Source organism: Coregonus lavaretus (genome assembly GCF_964263955.1).
Source record: "Coregonus lavaretus genome assembly, chromosome: 14".
NCBI classification, from domain to species: Eukaryota; Metazoa; Chordata; class Actinopteri; order Salmoniformes; family Salmonidae; genus Coregonus; species Coregonus lavaretus.
Genome location: NC_140001.1, coordinates 5,976,082 through 5,988,330, shown reverse-complemented (window position 1 = coordinate 5,988,330; position 12,249 = coordinate 5,976,082).

Sequence of the window (12,249 nt, the reverse complement as noted above, 5' to 3'; positions counted from 1 at the left end):
CCAACTCAAACTGATCTGGGACCAGGTTTTTCATTCAGTTGATGGGGTGATCAAGTTGGGGGTGACAGGAAGGAACCATCAAACCAATTAACATACAGATATGGCAGTTCTGACATAGGCATGCTAATGATTAGAATGCTGCTGTACCACAGGGAAATGAAGTCACCTGATGACGTGCATTAGTCACCATAAAGCCAGTGCACTCAACACTGTCATAACCGTCTCGAATTAAGTCACTATTGCACATCAGTGATAGTAACACCGCAGCAATGAAGCTTCATGAACGCTGAAAAAAGATGTTTCCTTATGCTTTGTTTTGTGTGCAGAAGAATCAGGTGACTGGGTTCTTACTTTGTATTGCAGGTCAAGTCTTATCTGTGATAGTATTCAGTCAGGCCAAGCCATTTAGTGGACCCCTTGGGATGTTCTGCCATGTCAAAATGACCCAAATTAAGTATATGCTTGGTGCCTGGCCACATGAATTGCTTCTCTCCCAGCAACCACACAGCTTTTTTTTTTTGTTTTTTTGTGTTGATGTGTCTGGGCAACTAATTCAAGTATCCAACCAAATTTGCCCACAGACACTGTTGGGGCACCAAGGTCATTAGTATGAAAAAATTTATGCACTCACTAACTGTAAGTCGCTCTGGATAAGAGCGTCTGCTAAAATGACTAAAATGTAAAAATGAGAACTAAAAATATATATATATTCTCCACTGAAAGAAGAAGTGGACAGGAACTTTTGTGCAGAGTAAGTTCCATTCTAACTGAACAAAAATATAAAACGCAACACGCAACAATTTTAAATATTTTAATGAGTTACAGTTCATAGAAGGAAATCAGGTAATTGAAATAAATTCATTAGGCCCTAATCTATGGATTTCACATGACTGGGCAGGGGCACAGCCATGTGGGCATAGCCCCACCCACTTAGGAGCTAGGCCCACCCACTGGGGAGCCAGGCCCAGACAATCAGAATGAGTTTTTCCCCACAAAAGGGCTTTATTACAGACATAAATACTCCTCAGTTTCATCAGCTGTCCGGGTGGCTGGTCTCAGACAGTCCCGCAGGTGGAGAAGCCGGATGTGGAGGTCCTGGGCTGGTGTGGTTACACGTGGTCTGCGGATGTGAGGCCGGTTGGACGTACTGCCAAATTCTCTAAAACAACGTTGGAGGCGGCTTATGGTAGAGAAATGAACATTCAATCCTCTGGCAACAGCTCTGGTGGACATTCCTGCAGTCAGCATGCTAATTGCATGCTCCCTCAAAACCTGAGACATCTGTGGCATTGTGTTGTGTGACAAAACTGCACATTTTAGAGTGGCCTTTTATTGTCCCCAGCACAAGGTGTACCTGTGTAATGATCATGCTGTTTAATCAGCTTCTTGATATGCCACACCTGTCAGATGGATGGATTATCTTGGCAAAGGACAAATGCTCACTAACAGGGATGTAAACAAATTTGTGCACAAAATTTTAGAGAAATAAGCTTTTTGTGTGCATGGAAAAGTTCTGCGAACTTTTATTTCAGCTCATGAAGCATGGGACCAACACTTTACATGTTGCGTTAATATTTTTGTTCAGTATCGAACGGGTAAAGACTCGAGTCAAGTCCAAGTCGTGCATTCTAAGAGCAAGTCAAGTCCAGTCAAAAGTTAAGGCAAATCTCGTCAAGTAAAAAAATTTAATCTATAAATGCAACAACTTGTTCAACTACAAATCATTGTCTATTTATTGAGGACAGTTCATTACCAGACAGCCCTTTTCATTATTTAGTCTACAACACATTTTGATTTGCCTAAGTAATTGTAAAATAGGGACCTTGTAGCAGTCGTAAGGGCATGAGTGCTCAGAGTGCAGATATATTTAAAGGTGTTGGTGATCCAATGGTGAAAGCCCCATATCATATAAAATATAGGAGTAGATTGACCAAATATACACGGGCAATAGCCCAAAAGAAATAGCCTCTGTATCAGGCTTAACCTGTCCTATCTGAACGGACACAGGTAGATGGCAAGACTGTACAGCCTCCCCTTGAGAAATCAAATTGAATCTGTCTAACAGGAGCTCAAACAGGTAGGCCTACATTATATAAGCACTTGGCCCCCAGGACCATACAATTACCCAATTTGCAATTACAACCAATGAACTGGTTCTACAATGCAAAAGGCAATTTCCACATCCCATTGTTACATTGGTCTTAATAAGACTTAATGATTATGAACGATATTTCAACAACATGCATACATGGAACAATCATTTTATCTTATTCAACGTTATGACTCCAAAGCGTATAGCTCGCAGGCCACGTAGCCTATTTCTATGCGCACGGAGGCGTGCACGCTCCTATTACGCACAACCAGAATGACAGACATAGGACACAGACACGGAACTCTGACATCACCCGGGAAATATGAATAAAGGAAACCATTAATTGAATTGAACAGAACTTCTACCTCATGTGTCTTGCGAACGCTCATGTGCACAAAAAACTTTGCGCCCACTCAGCGTGTAAGAAATGGTTGGCTAAATGAAAATGTATCGTAGGTCTATCAAACATGAAACAGAAATATCTACGTGTTGCAATAAACGGTACGGGGATGGATTGATAAAAGGCTATCAATTATTGTAGTATTAGATGGAATATAGATTTACCACATAGGGCCTATGCATTTAAACATGTTAAAGCAAGAGCAAACGTTTCAACAAGAGAAAAAAAGCACTCTCCACTGGCGGGAGTTTGGAGAGCACAAGTGAAGATCCACAGTAATAATTCATTTTAAACAAATATCAAAATCAAGCTTCATAAGTAAATGATCAATTTCAAGCAATTGTTACATACCAAAATACCAGTAGGCCTATGCTAGTAATTGTTGCCCGATTTCTGGTGAACTTGCAAAGTAAAGCTGCATATTTATCTATTATGGCAATCCTCTCTTCCTATAATTTTTGACGTTTGCGCTGCACCGGATCATATAGTTGTACAGCAAATCAACAATCTGTTCGCTAGCTCACCACCCGACCTGTGTTGATTGACAGTTTACTGATCCAATCATTGCCGAATGTGCGTTTCACTAGCTAATCTGTTGCAGGATTTTTTGCAAGGGCGATGCTGCACCTACTGTCTCTGGCTGCGTGTAGAGTAATCCATGTAGACTGTGCCACAAAATGAGTGACAAAATATTACAAAACCTGGCCAGATAAATTCAAGTCATCAGTCAAAAGTCAAAGTCGAGTCCCGAGTCTTGAGGCTCCAAGTCAAGTCTCTAGTTACTGTATTTTCTATCAAGTCGAGTCTCAAGTCTTGTGACTTGAGTCAGACTCTAGTCCAAGTCATGTCACTCGAGTCCACAACTCTTGCTAATGGTAGAGAAATGAACATCAAATTCTCTAGCAACAGCTCTGGTGGACATTCCTGCAGTCAGCATGTCAATTGGACACTCCCTCAAAACTTGAGACATCTGTGGCATTGTGTTGTGTGACAAAATTTCACATTTTAGAGTGACCATTTCCCCCCAGCACAAGGTGCACCTGTGTAATGATCGTGCTGTTTAATCAGCTTCTTGATATGCAACACCTGTCAGGTGGATGGATTGTTTGTCAGCCTCACTGTGAATGTTTCTCTTCCCAGTCACTTTTTACACATTTCAAAGAATAACCTGTAAACACTCAATCTTGTCGTGAAGATGCCTGTGTACATAATCCTAGCCTCCCTGTGGTTCTGCCTGGAGGAAGGTTGGAGCTGGCTAAGTCTCTTCATGCTGTGGCGTTTGGTAAATAGATTATGGCTGGAATGCGGAACATTCTAGTACTTCTGTCCCATCTGATCATGGGATGACAGTAAGGGCTTGGAATGGCCATCGTCTTCGCACGTCATGTGAGTTTGAAGGGTGTTATCCGTGATTTACCGACGAATCAACATCTTTTCATAAAAATAAAAAAACATTTAGTGAAAATGCTTTTACAAAAATTCACTAATTCTTCTAGAAAAAAAATTGTCCGATTACTAAGATATCACGGGGTGGAAAGTGACAGGTTCTAGGTCTGGGTTGAGCACGCAGAGTGAAGCAGACAAAAATAATGTTAACATTTCCTGAAGGCATGGTTCTCGCCTCAAGATGAAATCAAAGTTCAAGCATGTTCTTGGTTCACATTTGTATTTCAGTTCTGTAAATAATTTTCACACTTCGTATCATTTTCTAATACTTTTACCTTTACAAACAGTGCTATTTTACAGCTTTACAAACCAAACAAAGAGGGGATGTGACAGTCCAGCAGGCAACCACGCCTTCATACATTCTATTATAGCACACTAACTCCAGTTTAGCCATGTGCTCTCATCAAGCACCACCATTACATGCTCATCTCAACGGTTCCACCCGACTGCATCACATCCTGCGGGGCCACCAAGGAATACAAAACAGTGGGGTTTAAATACATGCAGTGCAAGTCACATGACCAGGCAATTAACCAATAGAAATGCTTGTTAGGTTAAACGTTGGAAATGAGTCACACCCGTGACATATTACACCAACGGCATGTAAAAGCATTTACATGATTGAACGAACCTGTTTGAGGTGAAATACGTGTGCATATTTACTTGGCTACCTGGGAGTGAGCTTTGGTAAATCAGACCTTAAATCTCAATTGCTGGATAGCTTTGTCTTTCCCTCTATGGTTGCATGTTCATTACAACTCAAACCCACTTTATGTCACTGGCCACCTAGTCCCCCAAGAAATAGGCTGTAATGGTCACTGTCACAAAGCTTCCCAAACTAGCTTGTACACTGTATTAACCCCACACCCTGCCCTCGATTTTAGTGTGTAAACCTATCCCTCTTTGTGGAGGTGCCCCCGGCTGAGGCTACCATTGGTGGGCTGGGGAGTGGCCCCTCCCAGGGGGTGCTGAATCGGGGGCAGGTTATGGGATCCGTGCTCTACGGTGCCACTCTAGGGACCGGCAGCACTGTGCCCGCTTTGTCCCACAGCATCTTTGTGCCCAGGGTTTCCCATGGATCAAACTTCAAACAAAGGTCTCAACGTAGCCGTAGTCTCTGTTGTTTAAGAGCCTTAGAGGAGTCCGGGACAAGGCAAGCGGGTTGTTCTCTTATCTGAATGGACCTGACTTCATCTGCCCAAGGCTGGTTACTTGTCTGTGAGACAAACACACACGTCTTCCTGGACATCACCAGAAATATCAAGTGTATTTGGAAATCTGCTCAGGAGGAGTTCATTTTCAGTTCCATCGGCAACAAGGGCTGAAGAGTTCCTCTTTCACAAACCCATGGTGTAATAGTTATGGTGCTAAGGGGAGTTATCAGAAACCCAGCAGCAGCCTTTGTTACCACCCTGTTCAAAGTTACCCTCCTTTAGAAAGGAGAGAAATACTGCTGATCTTTTATCCCCCGACATTAAACTTGTATTGTTCGATAAACAATTGACATGAGAAGCCATCAATATCATAAAACATCAAGGCATGACATTGCTGGATAAAAACCTATCCTAAATCAGACAATGGGTAGCTCCGAGGACACTGTGTGAGAGTTACTACCGCTTTCCTGTCCCAGCCTGTTTAAAGGGATAGTTCACCCAAATCACAAAGTTACACAGTGGCCAGGTCAACAAAACCAATCACACCTTGTCCATAGATGGCTTACAGGGCAAGGAAACCAACATGTAGTTTTGTAACTTGGGTGAACAACGAAAAGAATGTGGGCGTGACCTCGTGATTGAAACAGAGGATGATTATAGATATTGTTTTAGTATAGTCTTTGTCTACCTACATGTACAAATTACCTCGACTAAGCTGTACCCCCGCACATTGACTCGGTACCGGCACCTCCTGTATATAGCCTCGTTATTGTTATTTTACTGTGTTACTTTTTATACTTTTTTTTAACTTTAGTTTATTTTGTAAATATTTTCATAACTCTTTCTTGAACTGCATTGTTGGTTAAGGGCTTGTAGGTAAGCATTTCACGGTAAGGTCTACACCTGTTGTATTCGGCGCATGTGACAAATAAAGTTTGATTTGATTTGATTCAAGTGAACTGCAACTCAGTTTGTCATGTAAACTGTCATATTGTATTTGTGAAATGTAATTTGTGAATAAATAAATATACCCATCATAACAGTATGAAATGTCTAACTTTCAGGTTTCTTTTTGAAAATAACACATAGTTAGTAGTTAATATTATAATATTGTAGATTCGATTATGTCATTAAAGTATCCACATCAGCCTGGTTGTGCAACCAGAGACTGAGCGTGAACTACTCCCAGAGACTGAGCGTGAACTACACCCAGAGACTGAGCGTGAACTACACCCAGAGACTGAGCGTGAACTACACCCAGAGACTGAGCGTGAACTACACCCAGAGACTGAGCGTGAACTACACCCAGAGACTGAGCGTGAACTACTCCCAGAGACTGAGCGTGAACTACACCCAGAGACTGAGCGTGAACTACACCCAGAGACTGAGCGTGAACTACACCCAGAGACTGAGCGTGAACTACACCCAGAGACTGAGCGTGAACTTCTCCCAGAGACTGAGCGTGAACTACTCCCAGAGACTGAGCGTGAACTACACCCAGAGACTGAGCGTGAACTACACCCAGAGACTGAGCGTGAACTACACCCAGAGACTGAGCGTGAACTACTCCCAGAGACTGAGCGTGAACTTCTCCCAGAGACTGAGCGTGAACTACACCCAGAGACTGAGCGTGAACTACACCCAGAGACTGAGCGTGAACTACACCCAGAGACTGAGCGTGAACTACACCCAGAGACTGAGCGTGAACTACTCCCAGAGACTGAGTGTGAACTACACCCAGAGACTGAGCGTGAACTACACCCAGAGACTGAGCGTGAACTTCTCCCAGAGACTGAGCGTGAACTACTCCCAGAGACTGAGCGTGAACTACACCCAGAGACTGAGCGTGAACTACACCCAGAGACTGAGCGTGAACTTCTCCCAGAGACTGAGCGTGAACTACACGCAGAGACTGAGCGTGAACTACACCCAGAGACTGAGCGTGAACTTCTCCCCATCACATTTCCTTTTAATGTCGTAGTTATTACAGGATGGTCTGCAGCCGGTCACACGACTGACTTTACCTCAAAGCTACTGAGATTCTCTTTTTGAAAGTGAAACCTTTACGTGTAACAATGTTTGAGTTAATAAGACATTGCAGGTTTTATGTGACAGGTTGGGTTGTACACAATACTCCATAAAAAGAGTTCAGCGTCACAATGTTGACATCAGTGCCATCTGGTGGTTATCCTTAGAACATTCTGTAAAATGCATTTGTCTGCAAACATTTCCCCACTTTTTCCAAGGTCTTTGACCTCTCATGGAAAATGTGTGCATCAACTTCCCTGCATGAATATGTGATTGAATAGGATGGTGTAGACCCGCAATTTCTTATAAGCTGACTTGGCTGGAGAGAGAGGAGACTCGAGACCATGGAGGTGGTCGAAGTAACACATCTAATACCGAAATCTTCTAACTTGCGAGAGGAGGTTAAATCTTAGATGCAAGGGCATAGTACAAAATTAATGTCATGGCAATTCCGTCTACAGTTTGGTGATCAGAATAGCATGGTATAATAGCCCTAACCCTAACCCTGGGGGCTAAAAGGCAAATAGCTTAAAGGCAGAGAGCAAATTAGTCTCAAAATGCTATAGTCATTCTGAATGCTGTATACATGTTCCATTACAGACGTTGGTTGATACGAAACTGATACAGCTTTCAGTTGAACAATGATTAACAATGAAACATTTGCTACGTTGGGTACAGACAGTGTTCAGCAGCTTGAGCCAGTTCAAGGTCAGATTGAGTTGAGGCCTCTGTCCTGTGATCTGAAGCACAGATAATTATGTGTGTGCAATTAAGCATGTTACTCGTGATATGATTGTAAGCAAAGACATGTAAAGATATGGCATATGGCTTGGGTTCTCCACCGTCCTCAAAAGATGTCTACACCTCACAAATTGATTTGGAGACAAGTGAGAGATGATTACAACTCACTGTGAGCCAACCTGGCAGTGCCACTAGGGCCAATGAGGTTATTCTATATAAGGACTAATCCCTTGCAGTCTGATAGGCTCCTTTAAAGTGTGTGTGTGTGTGTGTGTGTGTGTGTGTGTGTGTGTGTGTGTGTGTGTGTGTGTGTGTGTGTGTTTACTGGGGAAGGGGGTTAAATTCAGGATGTAGACAGATGGCTTCACTAAGCTCCTGCGAGAGAGAGAGAGAGAGAGAGAGAGAGAGAGAGAGAGAGAGAGAGAGAGAGAGAGAGAGAGAGAGAGAGAGAGAGAGAGAGAGAGAGAGAGAGAGAGAGAGAGAGAGAGAGAGAGAGAGAGAGAGAGAGAGAGAGAGAGAGAGAGAGAGAGAGAGAGAGAGAGAGAGAGAGAGAGAGAGAGAGAGAGAGAGAGAGAGAGAGAGAGAGAGAGAGAGAGAGAGAGAGAGAGAGAGAGAGAGAGAGAGAGAGAGAGAGAGAGAGAGAGAGAGAGCACTTGCCACACCGTCATAGGCAGTATAGATCACATTTACCACTACTACAGAGTCTGATCAAAACCAAACTGTGCACAAACACACAGACCTACCAATTGACTGGATTTACTCTCATGGTTATACAGGACACAAGCAATGGATGACCTACTTGAAGACTGGCCACAATCTCTGGACATTTTTGGATCGTTATGGCTGAATTTACTCGGAGGTCCAGAGAGGGTGGATGACTGGAGCGTGTGTCTGCATCTGTTGGAACATCTCAGCTTGGACCTCATTGGACAACTAGACTTTCTCCTGGAGGACAGAACCGTGTGCTTTAACTTTCTAGGGTCTCTGGGATCCGAGGAGGCATACGTTTGGATGTTTTCACATTGCTGACTTGAATGTTATGTGTCATGAGAGCAGGCCTACGCCTGTATACGTGGCTTATACATGAAAAGGTCCCAGAGGACCTTAAAACAACCAGTCATGTGTAAGGAGTCCTATAATCTTCCAACTTCCTTGATTGAATTGATACAAAATTGCTTTCCACCTGAATGTAACATCAAAGGGGAAGGTGGCGAGAAACAGATAGAATGCACAGATTGAAAATTGAAATCAGATCAAGGAAATTCTCATGTGGAATAGTGACTCAAATAGCATCTCAATGTAGGTGAATACATAGAAATTAGTTATTCGACCACTTGATCATTTTACATTTACATTATTTAGCAGACGCTCTTATCCAGAGCGACTTACAGTTAGTGCATACATTATTCTTTTTTTTTTTTCATACTGGCCCCCCGTGGGAATCGAACCCACAACCCTGGCGTTGCAAACGCCATGCTCTACCAACTGAGCTACCTCCCTGCCGGCCATTCCCTCCCCTACCCTGGACGACGCTGGGCCAATTGTGCGCCGCCCCATTAGTCTCCCGGTTGCAGCCGGCTACAGCAGAGCCTGGATTCGAACCAGGATCTCTAGTGGCACAGCTAGCACTGCTGGGGATGTATTTTTGTGACCCTGTAGAGCTCTGGAAGAGCCAGGATTTAATGAGCCTTTCTTAATAAAAGCCTCTTTGTTTGCACCGTGCTCCTGTGCCATTAACTTTGAGTCATTACCTATATGACTGTAAGTCGCTTTGGATAAAAGCGTCTGCTAAATGGCATATTATATATTATATACCTATGCCCGACCCCCTAGACAGAGTAAAACCCTTGCACTTCACAATGAGTGTCTCATGAAGAGATAGGTAGTGTCATCTTACATAACTCTCAGTAGGTCTGTATCCCAATGCAAGTGTCTGAGGCTGGGATAAATTGATACATCATGTAGAAACCCACTCACATGGTTTTAGGATGCCTATTTTACAGGTGGCCTTCAGATTTGGTCTTTAGCCAATTGATCATTGAAGAATATAACTTTTAAAGGCGTCAAGAGCTTTGTTCAACTGTCTTACCACATGCCTAAGAACCCAAAATATATACAGAGTCAGTTAAAAGTTTGGACACACCTACTCATTCAAGGGTTTTTCTTTATTTTTTACTATTTTCTACATTGTAGAATAATAGTGAAGACATCAAAACTATGAAATAACACATATGGAATCATGTAGTAACCCAAAAAGTGTTAAACAAATCAAAATATATTTTATATTTGAGATTCTTCAAATAGCCACCCTTTACCTTGATGACAGCTTTGCACACTCTTGGCATTCTCTCAACCAGCTTCACCTGGAATGCATTCAATTAACAGGTGTGCCTTGTTAAAAGTTAATTTGTGGAATTTCTTTCCCTATTAATGTGTTTGAGCCAATCAGTTGTGTTGTGACAAGGTAGGGGTGGTATATAAAATTTGGTAAAAGACCAAGTCCATATCATGGCAAGAACAGCTCAAATAAGCAAAGAGAAACAACAGCACATCATTACTTTAAGACATGATGGTCAGTCAATACGGAACATTTCAAGAACTTTGAAAGTTTCTTCAAGTGCAGTTGCAAAAACCATCAAGCGCTATAATGAAACTGGCTCTCATGAGTACCGCCACAGGAAAGGAAGACCCAGAGTTACCGCTGCTACAGAGGATAAGTTCATTAGAGTTAACCTCTACGGGATCGGTGTCCCGTATACGGGACGGTTGAGCTAATGTGCGCTAATGTGATTAGCATGACTGTTGTAAGTAACAGCAAACTTTCCAGGACATAGACATGTCTTATATGGGCAGAAAGCTTAAATTATTGTTAATCTAACTGCTCTGTCCAATTTACAGTTGCTATTACAGTGAAAGAATACCATGCTATTGTTTGAGGAGAGTGCACAACAACAAAAAACGTATCACGGCAACTGGTTTGATACATTCACCTCTGAAAGTAAATAATGTACTTACATTCAGTAATCTTGCTCTGATTTGTCATCCTGAGGGTCCCAGAGATAAAATGTAGCATAGTTTTGTTTGATAAAATCAATTTTATATTTAAATGTAGGAACTGGGTTCTACAGTTTGAACCCCTGCTGTCTCTGGCTCCACACCCACCCCACCCGGCCATCTAGATGTGTGAAAGTTAGTGTATAAGCTAATGATCCATCATGTATGACATTCCTGGGAGTGTGTAAACTTACATTTTGTATTACCATATTATTTTTGTATGTTCTCTATAGTTATTTACTTGAAAATGTATCAATTGACCAATTTGGCACATTTGGGCAGACTTGATACAAAATAGTCCAGTGTTGCAATGCTTCACTGGATCATTCTGAAACTTTGCGCACACACTGCTGCCATCTAGTGGCCAAAATCTAAATTGCGCCTAAACTGCAATATTATATTTGCATTTCAAAGACAATACCAAAAAACATGCGTTTCTATTTTATTTTTTAATGTATTATCTTTTACCAGATCTAATGTGTTCTACTCTCCTACAATAATTTCACATTTCCACAAACTTTCAAAGTGTTTCCTTTCAAATGGTGTCAAGAATATGCATATCCTTCCTTCAGGTCCTGAGCTACAGGCAGTTAGATTTGGGTATGTCATTTTAAGCGAAAATTGAAAAAAAGGGTCCAATCCATAAGAGGTTAACTGCACCTCAGATTGCAGCCCAAATAAATGCTTCAGAGTTCAAGTAATAGACACATCTCAACATCAACTGTTCAGAGGAGACTGCATGAATCAGGCCTTCATGGTCAAATTGCTGCAAAGAAACCACTACTAAAGGACACCAATAAGAAGAAGAGACTTGCTTGGGCCAAGAAACACAAGCAATGGACATTAGACCGGTGGAAATCTGTCCTTTGGTCTGATGAGTCCAAAGTTGAGATTTTTGGTTCCAACCGCCGCATCTTTGTGAGATGCAGAGTAGGTGAACGGATGATTTCCGCATGTGTTGTTCCCACCGTGAAGCATGGAGGAGGAGGTGTGATGGTGTGGGGGTGCTTTGCTGGTGACACTGTCTGTGATTTATTTAGAATTCAAGGCACACTTAACCAGCATGGCTACCATAGCATTCTGCAGCGATACGCCTTCCCATCTGGTTTGTGCTTAGTGGGACTATCATTTGTTTTCCAACAGGACAATGACCCAACACACCTCCAGGCTGTCTAAGGGCTATTTGACAAAGAAGGAGAGTGATGGAGTGCTGCATCAGATGATCTTGCCTCCACAGTCACCCGACCTCAACCCAATTGAGATGGTTTGGGATGAGTTGGACCACAGAGTGAAGGAAAAGCAGCCAAAAAGTGCTCAGCATATGTGGGAACTCC